Source organism: Ovis canadensis, chromosome 25, assembly GCF_042477335.2.
Source record: "Ovis canadensis isolate MfBH-ARS-UI-01 breed Bighorn chromosome 25, ARS-UI_OviCan_v2, whole genome shotgun sequence".
Taxonomy (NCBI): domain Eukaryota; kingdom Metazoa; phylum Chordata; class Mammalia; order Artiodactyla; family Bovidae; genus Ovis; species Ovis canadensis.
This window is the reverse complement of record NC_091269.1, coordinates 56907211-56922354: the sequence shown is the minus strand read 5'-3', so window position 1 is coordinate 56922354 and position 15144 is coordinate 56907211.

The following is a 15144-nucleotide window of genomic DNA, read 5'->3' as shown; positions in this document are numbered from 1 at the left end:
GGGATTGAGGGCAGGAGGAGAAGGGAACGGCAGAGGATGAGATGGTTGGATGGCATCACCGACTCAATGCACATGGGTCTCGGGAGACTCCGGCAGTTGGTGACGGACAGGGAGGCCTGGTGTGCTGTGGTTCATGGGGTCGCAAAGAGTCACGACTGAGTGACTGAACTGAACTTTGTCAAATATCAACTGACCATAAGTGTAAGCATTTATTTCTGGACTCTGAATTCTACTCATTTGATCCAGACATGCACCCTTTCATCAGTACCTCATTGTCTTAGTTACTGTAGCTTTTTAAAAGTTTTAAAGTCAGGAAATTTGAGTACTCCCACTCAGTTCTTTTTTCCTCCCCAAAATTGTTTTGGCTATTCTGAGTTTTCTGCATTTCCATATGAATTAAGATCAGCTTATCAATTTCTGCAACCAAAAATAAATGCAGCTAGAATTTCAATAGGTATATATCAAATCTACAGTTCAATTTGGGAGTGTTGCCGTTGCCATCTGATCCATGAATGTGAAACATCTTTCCTCTTATTATTGGACTTAATTTCCTTCAATAATATTTTGAAATTTTCGGTTACAAGTCTTGCAATTCTTTTGTTAAATGTGTCCCTAAGTATTCTTAGTATATAGTATGTACTAAGTGATTTTATTCTTTTTTCTGTTATTATAAATAGAACTATTTTAATTTCATTTTCAGATTGTTCATAGCTATTGTATAGGAAAACTATTGAGTTTTGTATATTGATCGTGATTCTTCAACCTTATTGATTTGTCTTTGGCTTTTGATAATGTGATTATTAAATGTCTGGGTTTGGAACTATTTTTGTTTAACCTGGAGTCTGTTGAAAATGCTTGGATGTTTAGACGAATGTTTTCCATTAATTTGGAGAGAACTGGCCCATTATCTAAATATCCTTTCTACCTCTTCTTCTCTCCCCTCTCCTTCTGGGATTCCTGTTTGTATATGTTGGTGTACTTTATGATAACCCATGAGTCTCCAAGGATCTATTCATTTTTCTTCTTTTTTCTGTTTTACAGAATGGATCTCTTAATTGATCATATTCATGTTTGCTGAACCTTTCTTCTGCATGCTAAAATTGGTTTTTGAACTCCTATTGGGACTTTTTAAAAATTTCAACTATTATACTTTTCAACTCCCAAAATTTCTATTTGGTTCTTTTATATAATTTCTATCACTTTATTGATACTCTTTATTTGGTAAGAAATAATTCTCATCTTCATTTTAATTTTTTTTAGACATGATTTCCTTTAATTCTTTGAATGTACTCATAATAGCTGATGTAAAGTGTTTGCCTGGTAAGTCTAACAGCTGTATCTACTCAGGAACAATTTCTATTGGTCATTTTTTCCTATGTCTAAACCATATTTTTCTCATTTTTGCACATCTTATAATATTTGTGGAAATTTTGTTGTTGCTATGCCTTTTCTTTGTTCAGTGAGTTTTCTGGGTATTTCCTTTGGTGTGCAGTCACTGAAATCGCAGCTTGGTTATTTTTATGGTCAGCTAGTGATTGACAGATGTTTCCTGAAATGCTTCAAGGCAATAAGTCTTTCAGATTTGCCGAGTTCTGTTGCATGGTGCATGCCTTCTGCACTACAGTAATTTATTTACAGGTTTAGCTTAGCCATCACTTCCTACTTGTGCAGAGCCTCAGGGTCTGCCAAGGCCAAGACATTAGGGCCATTTGGGTGTTTTTCAGTCATGTGCATAGCCCTACCCATGATTGTGGCCTTCTAGATCCTCAGAAACATGTCATAGCTTTTTAAAATCCTCCACGCCCATCTCACTGCCCAGATTTTCTTTTTTAAGTGTTTTGGCCAGCTTCTTGTTTGTTCCAACTGGTATCTCTACCTCAGGTAGATGCAGTATTTAAAAGGGATGCTGACTGTTTTTGACAAAAGCCCTAGAGATACAGTTTTCCCATCGAGAAAGCTCTAAATGGGGTCAAATCATAGCACTCATAAGTGAGTCTTTTTCAGGAAACTGAAAGGCCAAGTAGTGGCAGCTCTCTGGGGATGGGTTTTTTGAGGGACTCCAATTCAGTCTGTTCTTTTCAGTGGCTGCCAAGTGTTGCTGGTTTTCATAGCTACTATGGTTACTAAGCTTTTCATTTTCAAGGCCACCATGGATCTGGGAGAAGGGGTTGGGAACAGTCAGGGTAAAATGCTCTATAGAGTTTACTATTCCTACTGGGCGGAGAAGGCAGTGGCATCCCACTCCAGTGCTCTTGCCTGGAAAATCCCATGGACGGAGGAGCCTGGTGGGCTGCAGTCCGTGGAGTCACTGGGAGTCGGACACGACTGAGCAACTTAGCAGCAGCATTCCTACTAGGAGTCAGCCATTTTTTTTTGAATAACATTCCATAGATCTTTCTAGCCTTTTGTTAATTTCTAGAGTTCTGCCAAAGCTGATTTTTACCATATTGTTAGTGTTTTTGCTGATGTTATAGAGGAGTGGATTTATAAAGACTCTCAATCTATCATTATAAAATCTCTGGCTCCTCTTCTTTAAGGCACTTATCATAGTTGAATTGTGTATCAATCTATGTGATTGTTTCGTGAATGTCTCCTCCACTTTTCATTAAATGTCATTAAAACAATGTCCTCATTTGGGTTATGTTCTATCCTTTCTAGATTCTATCACAGTGACACAAAGTAGGCACTCAATAAATATTTGTTAAATCAGTCATTAGCACAGACTAGTGAATAAATGCAATCTCCACAGACTGGTATTATGATAAATAATTGTTCAATAACTTCTAAGGAGCCCTCAGACTTGTTGAACAGGACTTTTTACACTTCTTGAGGAATGCACATTCTCATTGTCCTGAAAACTATGACTTCTCCTCCCAACCCTCTCTGCTTATGATCCTGGCTTATTTGTCCTAGAAAGTAGCAGGCCAAAACTCCCTCCACATCTGTCAACATACCCATATTCTTCTTCTTCCCCGTTACAGCGGAAAGACAGCCTGTCTTCCTGGAAAATGTCAACCTCCATGTGTGTCCTGGAGGCACCCCTTACTGCCCTCTCAAGAACCTCACCCCAGTTTTCTCTCTCTTCTCACCTGCACCTTCACCAGTTTCAGCTCTATCAAACTGTTTCTAGCTGCATTAGGACAAATTTTTTTCCTAAATTAAAAACAGCTTGAACCTCAGCTAATATACCCAGGTTGGACTCCCTTCCAGTAATGCTTCATTCCTCTTTTTTCAAGTCACATTTCTTCAAAAGTTTGGCTACAAAGTCTAGGTCCATTTCCTTACCTCCTTTAGTATTAAACTCATCCTTACTTGTGTTCTGTGTCCACTAGGCAGCTAAAAAGTCTCTGATATTTTCATTTCATTCTTTCAGCAAGTAATTATTGGTGGTGGTTGGTGGTTTAGTCACTAAGTCACGTCCAGCTCTTGCGATGTCATGGACAACATAGCCCGCCTGGCTCCTCTGTCCACGGGATTCTCTGAGTACCCAATATTAGTGACAAGCACTGCTCCAGGAATAAGACATATAAGACAAATAATAAAATAAATACAATGTCTTCGGACATTTCTTTATAGTTTTCTTTAGTATCAGGTACAACTGGGCACCACCTCCATGTGAAAATGCCTTCTTCCCTTGACGTCCAGAGCTCCTTACTCTTGTCTCTCCAGTCATTCCTTCTCAGTATCCTTTGCTGAATCTTTCTCATAGTTCCACTTTTTTTAAGGTCTTTTTTAATTACTGAGGTGAAATGCACATAACATAATTTAACCATCAGTTCCAGTTTTTAAATGTTAGATTTTTTTCAGAAATTTTCTTATCTTCTTCTTTTCTACTCCTTCTATAAAGAACCTCATCTACTCCTTGAATTTTAAGTGCCTTCTCTTTATACCTCCATTTACAATTGCAGCCTGAAACTCTCTCCTGAGGTCAGACGGCAATAAACAATCTCTTGGTTACTTCGCACAGTATTTTTCTCTAAAACCTGCTGCTCTTCCTCCAGCATCCCTATGGCACCAACATCCATCGACCTGTTCCCGTAGAAAACTCTGCAGATAGTCTTGACACTTGTTTCTTCCTCGCAATTCATTTCAGTTTGACAGACTAAATGGCTCTCAAATTTATCCATGTCTCTCCATTTCTACCGATGACACGCTGAACTCTCACCTTGCAACGTGTTCACAACTGTTCTTCCCATATTCAGCTGTCCCTACTCCTACCAAAACCACTCTCCACATAGTAAACATAAGAATGCAAGTTTTATGAGAGCAAAGTGCTGCTTGGCATTGTTCTCAATTGCTTGCTCAATGTCTAATCAGATTTCTTAAAAAGAGTAAGCATATAATAAATACTTGCCAAAAGTTGCTAAACAGATGCATCTTCTTCCTAAGCCTATGTCACAACTTAGCATTTAGCACCAATCACAGGTTATGGGAGCAAAAGCCAGAATTGTAGCCCTCGATACAACTTTCTCTCTTGTCCATTACCTCTAAGCCATCACCAAAGTTTTCATTTTCTACCTGAAAAAAGTTATACCTAAAGTCTAACTACAGCTAACCATCTCCACAGTCAAAGCCAGACTCCAGCCTGGACTCCCAAAACACTACCTCACCCACTTTCATTCCTGCTACCTTTTAGGCCACCCTCTGTTTAACAACCAAGCATATTATTGCCCCCTTTTAACCTATCAGGAGTCTCCACAGCTCCCAGGAGAAAAGATGTTAAAAGATGTTAATACCTCATGTCCATTTAGGCATTAGTGTTCATTGCCTAGGAATATGAACTTGAGAATCAGACCTCTAAATTTGAACATCAGCTCTGTTTCTTATTGGTGATGTGACTTTCACCAGCTTATTCAAAAAATTTCTCTTTCTCAATTTTCTTAAGTGTAAAATGAATCATTATCCCAGCCAAGAAGTTCATAACATTTTATGGACAAACTTGGACATTTTTGGCCAACCCAAAAAAGTGTCATGATACCTTGCTCATAGTGTTGTGCGGACTAAGGAGTTGATTCATCTAAAGCTATGAAGATATGCCTAATCTTAACATGTTAAATGCTCAAAATGTTAGCAATTATTTATTCATATGTATCAGGAAATACAGAAGATATAACTCCAACATATAGCAGTTACTTATTGCTGTTGTTTAGTTGCTAAGTCGCGTCTGACTCTTTGCAACCCCATGGACTGCCACACACCAGGCTTCCTTGTCCTTCACTGTCTCCTGGAGTTTGCTCAAACTCATGTCCATTGAGTTGATGACGCCATCCAACTATCTCATCCTCTGTCACCCCCTTCTCCTCCCGCCTCTTTCCCAGCATTAGGATCTTTCCAATGAGTCTGTTCTTCACATCACGTGGCCAAAATATTAGAGCTTCAGCTTCAGCATCAGTCCTTCCAATGAATATTCAGGGTTAATTTCCTTTAGGATTCATTGGTTTGATCTACTTGTTTTCCAAGGGATGATCAAGAGTCTTCTCCAGCACCACAGTTGGAAAGCATCAATTCTTTGGCACTCAGCCTTCTTTACAGCCCATTCACAACTCTCTCACATCCGTTTATAACTATTGGAAAAACCACAGCTTTGACTATATGGACCTGTGTCAGCAAAGTAATATCTCTGCTTTTTAATATTCCCTCTAGATTTGTCATAGCTTTTCTTCCCAGGAGAAGTGTCTCTTAATTTCATGACTGCAGTCACTATCTGCAGTGATTTTGGAGCCCAAGAGAATAAAATATGCCACTGTTCCCATTTTTCCCCATCTGTTTGCTATGAAGTGATGGAATCAGATGCCATGTTCTTGGTATTTTGTGAATGGTATTAAAAAAAAAAAACCTCCATGTCTTGGTAGAAAGGTACCCATGAGAGAAAACAGCAACCACACACAAAAAACAACAACAACAACAACAACAATTAAAAGTGTGTGTGTACAAAATTCCCCCAAGAAAACATACTATGTATGTTTCCTTACTCTTGTCTCTCCAGTCATTCCTTCTCAGTATCCTTTGCTGAATCTTTCTCATAGTTCCACTTTTTTTAAGGTCTTTTTTAATTACTGAGGTGAAATGCACATAACATAATTTAACCATCAGTTCCAGTTTTTAAATGTTAGATTTTTTTCAGAAATTTTCTCCTCCAGTACATAATGAGAGGCATAAAATAAAGAGAAACTTGAATAAATGGAGAAACATGGCAAATTAGATGATTCAATGCTGAACTGATATCAATTAGTCGGAGAGAAAAAGTGTACAGAAGCAATTACATGAATTGGATGATGGGGTGCCATGATAATATAGACCACTTGTTATGAAAGATGATTACAGAAGTCTTCACAAAAGTGGTGGGAAGAATGTGAAGAATCTCAATAGATTGAGCTGGGGAAAAAAAAACCAGCATCTTGCAAAAAAAGCAAAGAGAGAGAGCAAAAACGCAATAGACCCAGAAGGATCTTCAAAGGTCACCATCCAACCAGTGAGTAACAGGAAAACTAAGTACACGTAGCTGAAGTGTAAAGGTCAGTTACTCTCATTCATAATGAGAAATCCCAAAGAAGGCAGTCCCCAGCTAAACACTGTCAGGGCTATGAAAGACTTCCCCTGGCTTTGCCCTCTTGCTCTCAATATGGCTGTAGCCCTTTCAAGCATCCAGCCCTCCCAACATCATGAAAAGTGGGAAGGGGCAGTTTTCTTCAAACCATTCTCTAATCTTACCAGTAAAGAAACTTTCCCTCCAGATCCCCAGTGAATTACCACTTGTATCCTTTTGTTCAGAATTGGTCATATGCTGTTCTATTTTCTATTTTACATGATCCACCACTCCAAAACTTAGTGACATAGCACAAAGACAGCTGTATTTTACTCTCAGACTGTGGATCAGGAACTGTGATGGGGCCCTGCTCCATGATATATGGTGTCTTATCTTGGGAGACTGTCTTGGCAGGGGATGATGTGAAGACCTGCGGGCTCACTTGGAAGAGTCTTCACTCACATGTATGACATCTGTGCTGGGAAGTCCCAAAGCTTGGGTTCAGCTGGGAGTGTTGACCAGCGCACCTACGCATATTATCTCCTTATGACTTGGGCTTCCTTACAGCATGGTGGAGAAATCCCAAGAAGAGACATTCAGATCAGGTGTTTCAGGAGAATCTAATGGATGCTGCATGATCTCAGAAGCCACATACTATCACTACCTCCATGTTTTACTAGTTGAATCAGTCACAACTCCCCAGATACACAAAGGAAGGAACATAAACTCTACAACTCAATAGGAGGCATGTCAAGGAATCTGAACTCACTTTTTAAATCAACCCCTAAACCAATTTTAATTGGAAGGCCAACGACTAACAAAATAATGCTCCTGCATCAAGGAAGAAAGGAAAATGGCTATTGGTTTCACAATAAAGACCATCTTCTACAGCCATATATTCCATCCTCTCCCCCACCACCAGCTCAAGGCACCAACCTTCTTTATAATACCCCAGTTTAAATGATCAATCAGTCTGCAGTGGCAGTGAGCTCCTTCTCCTCCTAAAATTAGTTTTACATTTGGACATTTGCTTTACAAATTAGACTTATCCCAAGCAAAATATTTTCTCCATATTAGGTCACTTTGGTCTGAGCTGAGGATGGGAAATGGGAAAATTCAGGACAGTGAAATAAAATGATGAGCTGCTTGATCAAGGTCTTCAGATTGTCAAAGGGTATGGATGTTCAAGAATTGTGGCTTGGTAGGTTGCACGGTCCTTTGTCTGTCAAAATCAATATCCTCTAGTGACCAGATACATTTTAAATAAATCACTCTGGATTTCATTCACTTGCCATCAATGCTGTATTTATGATGCGGCCTTTGAAAAGGTCATCAATCCCTCCTGGAATCCTCATAGTGCAAAGAGCTGTCAGACTTCCTAGCAAGGTTTAGAGCAGACAGAGGAGATGCAACCGGCACAAGCTACACTCAGCTTTCCTTGTAAGTGGTTCCTCAGGCGTTTAAAGATGCAGGAGTAAGAGCAGAGTCTTCCTTGAGTGTCCTGCAGGTAGCTCTTACTGCGCACATCCCAGGCAGAATTCACAGTCCTCATCACCGAGACTTGCTCAGACTCCTATATGTGTGATCTCATTCAGCAGTATCCGCTTCTAGCTACCAGCTGAGCCAGAAATTCTGGAGTGGTTCTTAAATTATCCCTCTCTCCTTAACTGCCAACATTTAATCTTCATCACATCCTTCCACTCTGCCTCAGCAACACTTCTACTCCATCGCCTACTTACTGGTTGGTTTAGGGCGTCACTGTCTACTGCAAAGCTCTTGCTGCAACTTCATGCCTGGCCACCCTTCTCCAGGAAGGAGGGATCCAATACCCTCACTTCCGGCAAGCCTTTGCCTACCCTTCACCTCCATGCCTATAAGATTAAGCTCCATCTCTCTGGCTCTATGAACGAGACTTTTGATGTATGGTCTGGCCACAAACTGGCTTCCCAGGTGGCTCAGTGGTAAAGAATCCACCTATCAATGCAAGAGCCATAGGAATTGTGGGTTCCATCTCTGGGTTGGGAAGATCCCCCGAGGAGGAAAGGGCAACCCACTTCAGTATTCTTAGGCAATCCCATGAACAGAGAAGCCTGGTAGACCACAGTTCATGAGGTCGCAAAGAGCTGGACACAACTGAAGCAACTGAGCACATACACACTCTGGCCTCAAACTATGCTCTGATATCTCCAACTATTCTACCCAGGCATGATCTGGAAAGGCAAAACCTCCTGTAACTAGAACCACACCTTGTTACGTAAGCTGTATATCATTCTGTTGGGCAAGTCTTTCTATAGAAATGCAGCATTTGTAATATTGCATTTCCACCCCCATCTTTAGATCTTATTCTTGGTCTACCTACACGTATTATGACTTCACTTTCACTTTTCACTTTCATGCATTGGAGAAGGAAATGGCAACCCACTCCAGTGTTCTTGCCTGGAGAATCCCAGGGATGGAGGAGCCTGGTGGGCTGCCGTCTATGGGGTCGCACAGAGTCGGACACGACTGAAGCGACTTAGCAGCAGCAGCAACAGCAGCAGCATATTCTAATGCCTTCAACTCTTGTGTCTTCTCACCATTTGTCAAATATATCAAATTTCCAATTTTTACCCTTACATTGGGACTTCCCTGGTAGCTCAGCTGGTAAAGAATCTGCCTGCAATGCAGGAGACCTGGATTCAGTCCCTAGGCTGGGAAGATCCCCTGGAAGAGGCCAAGGCAACCCACTCTAGTATTCTTGCCTGGAGAATTCCCATGGACAGAGGAGCCTGGTGGGCTATAGTCCATGAGGTCACAAAGAGTCGGACATGACTGAGTGACTAAGCACAGCACAAAGCTCTTTATTATCACTGCCTGAAAATACAAATCACCTCTTCTTTACTCTGCACAAGACTGCATGTTTAAATCTCTAAATTGAATGGCAGCTTCATCTTTTATCAGTGTTATAATTCAGAATTTATTGAGCATGTACTATAGGCCAGTCCACATTCTAAGCATTGGATGTGGATTAATCCATTTAATATCTACAGCCACCCTGTGAGCCATGCAGATGGGGAGCTGAGATTGGGAGAAGTCCGCTTGCTTACGTTCCCACAGATGGAATTCCAAAGCCAGAGTTCCTAACCCAGTGAACTGCACTGGAGGCTAATCCGGGAGCCTTTCCCATGAGCCACGCCTGAATGCCATTAACTCTGCTGTGGCACCCAGCACATGGCAAAATACAACTGGTAGATCTTGCTTGGATAATGGTTCAAACAAACCAACTGTTCAAAAAACACACTTATTAATAGAAAAATCAAGAAAATGTGAATGCTAACTAAGGCACACTAAGGGATTCCTGTTAGTTATTGGGACTGTGGTTATGTTTTTTAAAGTCGCTGTCATTTAGTGATACACTAGACTAGAGATGCAAAGGTTTGAGGCTATGATATGCAAAAGGGGACATTATGGGGGATGATAGGTAACAACCCTTTGGCATCATGTTGATAAATATTAAAAATTGGCTATGTGTGAAATTCTGCCATTCGCAACAACACAGATGGACCTAGAGAGTAATATGCTTCCTGGAAAAGTTAGAGAAAGATAAATACTTTATGTTATCACTTATAGCGAGGAATCTAAAAAAAAAAATAAATAAGCAAATATATATAACAAAACAGAAACAAACTCATAAAAAGTGTTTCCTAGTGTTATAGTACTAGTTATCAGTGAGGAATGGTAGGGTGGAGAGGCAAAATGGGATTACAGGACTGAGATACAAACTGCTACATATAAAATAAATGAGCTAAAAGATATATTGTTCAGCACATCCATTTGATCATACAAAAAGCAAGAGAATTCCAGAAAAATATGTACTTCTGCTTCATTGACTATGCTAAAGTCTTTGACTGTGTGGATCACAATAAACTGTGGAAAATTCTTAAAGAGATGGGAATATCAGACCTTACATGCCTCCTGAGAAATCTGCATGCAAGTCAAGAAGCAACAGCTAGAACATGGAACAACAGACTGGTTCCAAATTGGGAAAGGAGTACATCAAGGCTGTATATTGCCACCCAGCTTATTTAACTTATATGCAGAGTACATCATGTGAAATGCCGGACTGGATGAAGCACAAGCTGGAATCAAGATTGCCAGGAGAAATATCAATAAACTCAGATATGCGGATCACACCACCCCTATGGCAAAAAGTGAAAAGGAACAAAGAGCCTTGATGAAGGTGAAAGAGGAGAGTGAAAAAGTTGGCTTAAAGTTCAACATTCAGAAAACTAAGATCACAGCACCCCACCCCATCACTTCATGACAAATAGACAGAGAAACAATGAAAACAGTGTCTGACTTTATTTCGGGGGGCTCCAAAATCACTGCAGATGGTGACTGCAGCCATGAAATTAAAAGACGCTTGCTTCTTGGAAGAAAAGTTATGACCAATCTAGACAGCATATTATTAAAAAGCAGAGATGTTACATTGCCAACAAAGGTCTGTCTAGTCAAAGCTATGGTCTTTCTAGTAGTCATGTACCGACGTGAGAGTTGGACCATAAAGAAAGCTGAGCATGGAAATATTCAAACTTTTGAACTGTGGTGTTGGAGAAGACTCTTGAGAGTCCCTTTGACTGCAAGGAGATCAAACCAATCAATCCTAAAGGAAATCAATCCTGACTATTCATTGGAAGGACTGATGCTGAAGCTGAAGCTCCAATACTTTGGCCACCTGATGCGAAGAACTGACTCATTGGAAAAGACCCTGAGGCTGGGAAAGATGGAAGGTGGGAGGAGAAGGGGACGACAGAGGATGAGATGGTTGGATGGCATCACCAACTCAATGGACATGAGTTTGAGTAAACTCCGGGAGTTGGTGAAGGACAGGGAAGCCCAGAATGTTGCAGTCCATGGAGTTGCAAAGAGTTGGACATAACTGAGCAAGTGAACTGAAATGAACAGGGAAATATAGCCATTACTTTTTAATGACTTTAAATGGGGTATCAGTTCAGTTAAAAATATAGATTCCCTCTGTTGTACACTTAAAACTAACAAAATATAAATAAACTATACTTCAATAAATAAATAAATGGAGATGTATACATGGAATTTCATTCATGTTGTTTCCTGTATTCCCTTGTATGTTGGAGATTCTCTATATCAAAAATATTCTGTAGACTCCCTGAAATAAATGAGCTTTTTTTTGCATTTAATCTCCACTTCGGGTTGATAAAGAGCAGAGGACATCTGAGTCTTAATCACCTCAAATCTGTACCAGTAACTGGCACAGAGTAGAAACTCAGCCAAGGTCCTCACATGATGATGTGGCAACTATGACAGTCACTTCCAAAGGCAGAGAACAGTGCTGCCTGCCCTCCAGGCTACCCCTCTGCAGACTGATGACCCCACGGCCACCAGCATTACAGACGGGCCCCTGAGGAGAGCTGAGGCCAGCAGCTAGAGCTGCACATACTATTCCCATGCTTCCTACCTATTTCCACACTGGCCTGCTTCCTCTGGGGGTCTGTGTCACGGCCCTGGGATTGTATGTGCTTTTCTTGCTTTTGTAAACTAGCCCTTGGGCCCCAGCCGGAGAAGGCGTTTGGCCTTAACTCTTGAAACACAACTGCTTGCCTCATCCCCATGGCTTGGATCAAGCCTACTGGTCCTGATCTGGATGGCAGGAATCTGAGGTTAGACATGTTTTCTCTAGAGTGACACAAATTCCTATGAGCAAAAGGCAGAGATTGTATTTCAGAGAAGAATGGACTCATTTAACACCTCTGGCCCCTACCCCTGCCTCTCCCTATGAGTATCTTCAACAGAAGGGCAGAGCCTGCCTATCTGCTATGCGGTACCTTGCAAGATCCAGAGCTAAGACTGCCTGAGGAATTCAAGGCTACTCCAGCATTCTGCTAGCAGTGAGTTTCAGGCTTCTGCTGTGCTCAAGTCGCATGTTCCTTGACCACCGACAGCTGGCCTGGGGAGTGAGGAGGTGCCTTCCTCTCAGGGCTCTGAGGGGGCCAACAGTGAGCAGGCTTGCTGGCGTGTGAGAGTGAGGTGCTGCTCCAACCCATCAGCCTCTGCAGAGCCTGACAGTCAGACCAAGCTTCACACCCAAAGCAGAAGGAAACAGCCTCACAGGCAAGAGAGATTAGAAAGCCAAGAAGCACCCAAATCAGGCACCACACAAACCCTGGGCAAGTCAGAAGTTCTTACAGGATTCCACTGTTTGAGGCTCATACTCCTGGATGTCGGGTGAAGACCCTTGCTGCATTGAATCTAAATCTCCATCTGAGAGACACAGACAGCAGCTCAGATGCCAAAAGTAGTGACCTGGGCATGCGTCCATGCTCGTCACTCAGTCGTGTCTGACTCTTTGTGACCCTACGGACTGCAGCCTGCCAGGCTCCTCTGTCCATAGAATTCTCCAAGCAAGAATACTGGAGTGGGTGGCCATTTCCTCCTCCAGGGGAATCCTCCTGACCCAGGGATGAAACCTGTATCTCCTGCATTGGCAGGTGGATTCTTTCACCACTGAGCCACCTGGGAAACCCCAATGACCTGTGCATGGGAGAGTATTCTATAAAAATAATACATGGATCCCTCCCTGAATGAAGGGCTTCTCCCCACTGCTGGGAGTGCTGCCCAGGTCCTACTCCTACCCAGCACAGCCCATATCCCATCCTGATGTACACGGTGGCATAAAGGCTCAGCCCTCCCTCCCCTGCTGGGACAGCTCAGAAGACTTACCCCATCTCCAGAGGGACAGCTGAGGTTTCCATTGAGACTGCAACACAGACAAACTAATCCATTTGCCTAATCCTACTTCCTTCTTCCCCTTCCCTTCTCTTTCCTTCTCTTCTCCCACAGATGTCAGTCCCCAAAGCATTCCCTAATGCCCATTCCAAATTTATGTGTCTCCTGTGTCCCAAAGCTAAAGACTGTGGCTGGAGCAAGCAATAGAAAGGGAGTCAGATGCAGTCCTCACCTTCAAGAAGCTCGAGGGGACCCATGTGTGTGTGTGCTTGATTGTTTGGCAGACGACGATTAAGAGTAAAGCTCTGGAGTCTCAAATAGCATCTTTGCCATTTCCTAGCTGTGTAATTTGGGGAAAGTCACTTAACCTTTCCAGGCTTCAATTTCCCCAACTGCAAAATGTCAATAATGACACCTGCTGAACTGGTTGTCATGGGGATTAAATGAGATGTGTATATAAGGAGTTTATTACAGTGTTTGGTCCGATAAACGATGCTCTACATCCAAATATTTAGGCATCCTAAAGAAGAAAATAGTATAGACAAAGAGAAGCTTAATTTCACCTGGGGATAGAAAAGAAAGACTTCTCATAGGCAGTGAGGTTCGACCTGGGAAATGAATTTGTTTCATTTATTCACACATACCAGGAAGATATGGTGGAAACTCTAGGTTAAAACGCCATCAGACTGTCTATGGTTCAGAGTCTCTCAATCTGCCATTAAATTCCCATGACAATACGAAAAGGTGCAAAAGGAGGTAACGAGAGGTTCCGGTGTGACACGCAGTCTGAGAACTCCTCCCAACTCAGCACCAGGGCGTGTCATAAGAAACAGAGGTCCTCTCTGCCTTCCCCAGTCTGGAGAGACCCTTGTACAGATAAAGCTGTGATAAGCAAGATGCACCAACTAGGCTTTGCTTAGCTAATGCATCAGCTGCAAGTGACAGAAAACCACCGAGCCGCCTCAAGACTAAGGAATGTGTTCTCACAAGACAGCAGCCCACAAGACAGGGCCCCCACCCTTATTCCGTGGTGGCCCTGGCTTCGTCTCCTCCATGCCTGGCGGAGCCTTCAGGAAGACCTCTCATCACCACAAGCAACTTCAGCAACCCCAAGCATTGCAATCAGACACAACAGACTCCAGAGGCAGGAAGGGGTCTGTTTCTTCCTTGTGTTTCTTTTTAAGAACAAAGAAGCCTTTCCTGAAAGTCCCCCACATCCCACTCATCAGCATTAGGCCTCTTGCTCACGTCAGGCACCAATAGTAGTAACTTACCATATGCGTGCGTAATGTTTTCCCCCTTAACTTCTCACGTCATTAATGAGCTAGCTCATTCTTTTTTAACAGTTGCACAGCACTCCATTAGGAGAACGACATCAAAATGACTAGATTCTTTAGCCGCTAACTTGTGTTCAGACTGTTTGTGACCCCAGGGATTGTAGCTCACCAGGCTCCAATGTCCCTGGGATTCTCTAGGCAAGAATACTGGAGTGGTCTGCCATTTCCTTCTCCAGGGGATCTTCCCAATCCAGGGATTGAACCTATGTTTCCTGTATCTCCTGCATTGGCAGGCAAATTCTTTACCACTGAGCCACCTGAAAAGCCCAAATTACTTGATAGACAAATCAGAACCAGCCCTCCTGGGGCAGAGGATTTAGGCATCTTCCCTAACACAGAGACTTCATGCAGAGTGGGATCGATGCTGTCACAGAGCCAGGAACGCATGTATCAGGAAGACACTGGGAAGATAAATGAGCCTGCTGCTGCTGCTGCTGCTGCTGCTGCTAAGTCACTTCAGTCGTGTCCGACTCTGTGCGACCCCATAGACGGCAGCCCACCAGGCTCCCCCGTCCCTGGGATTCTCCAGGCAAGAACACT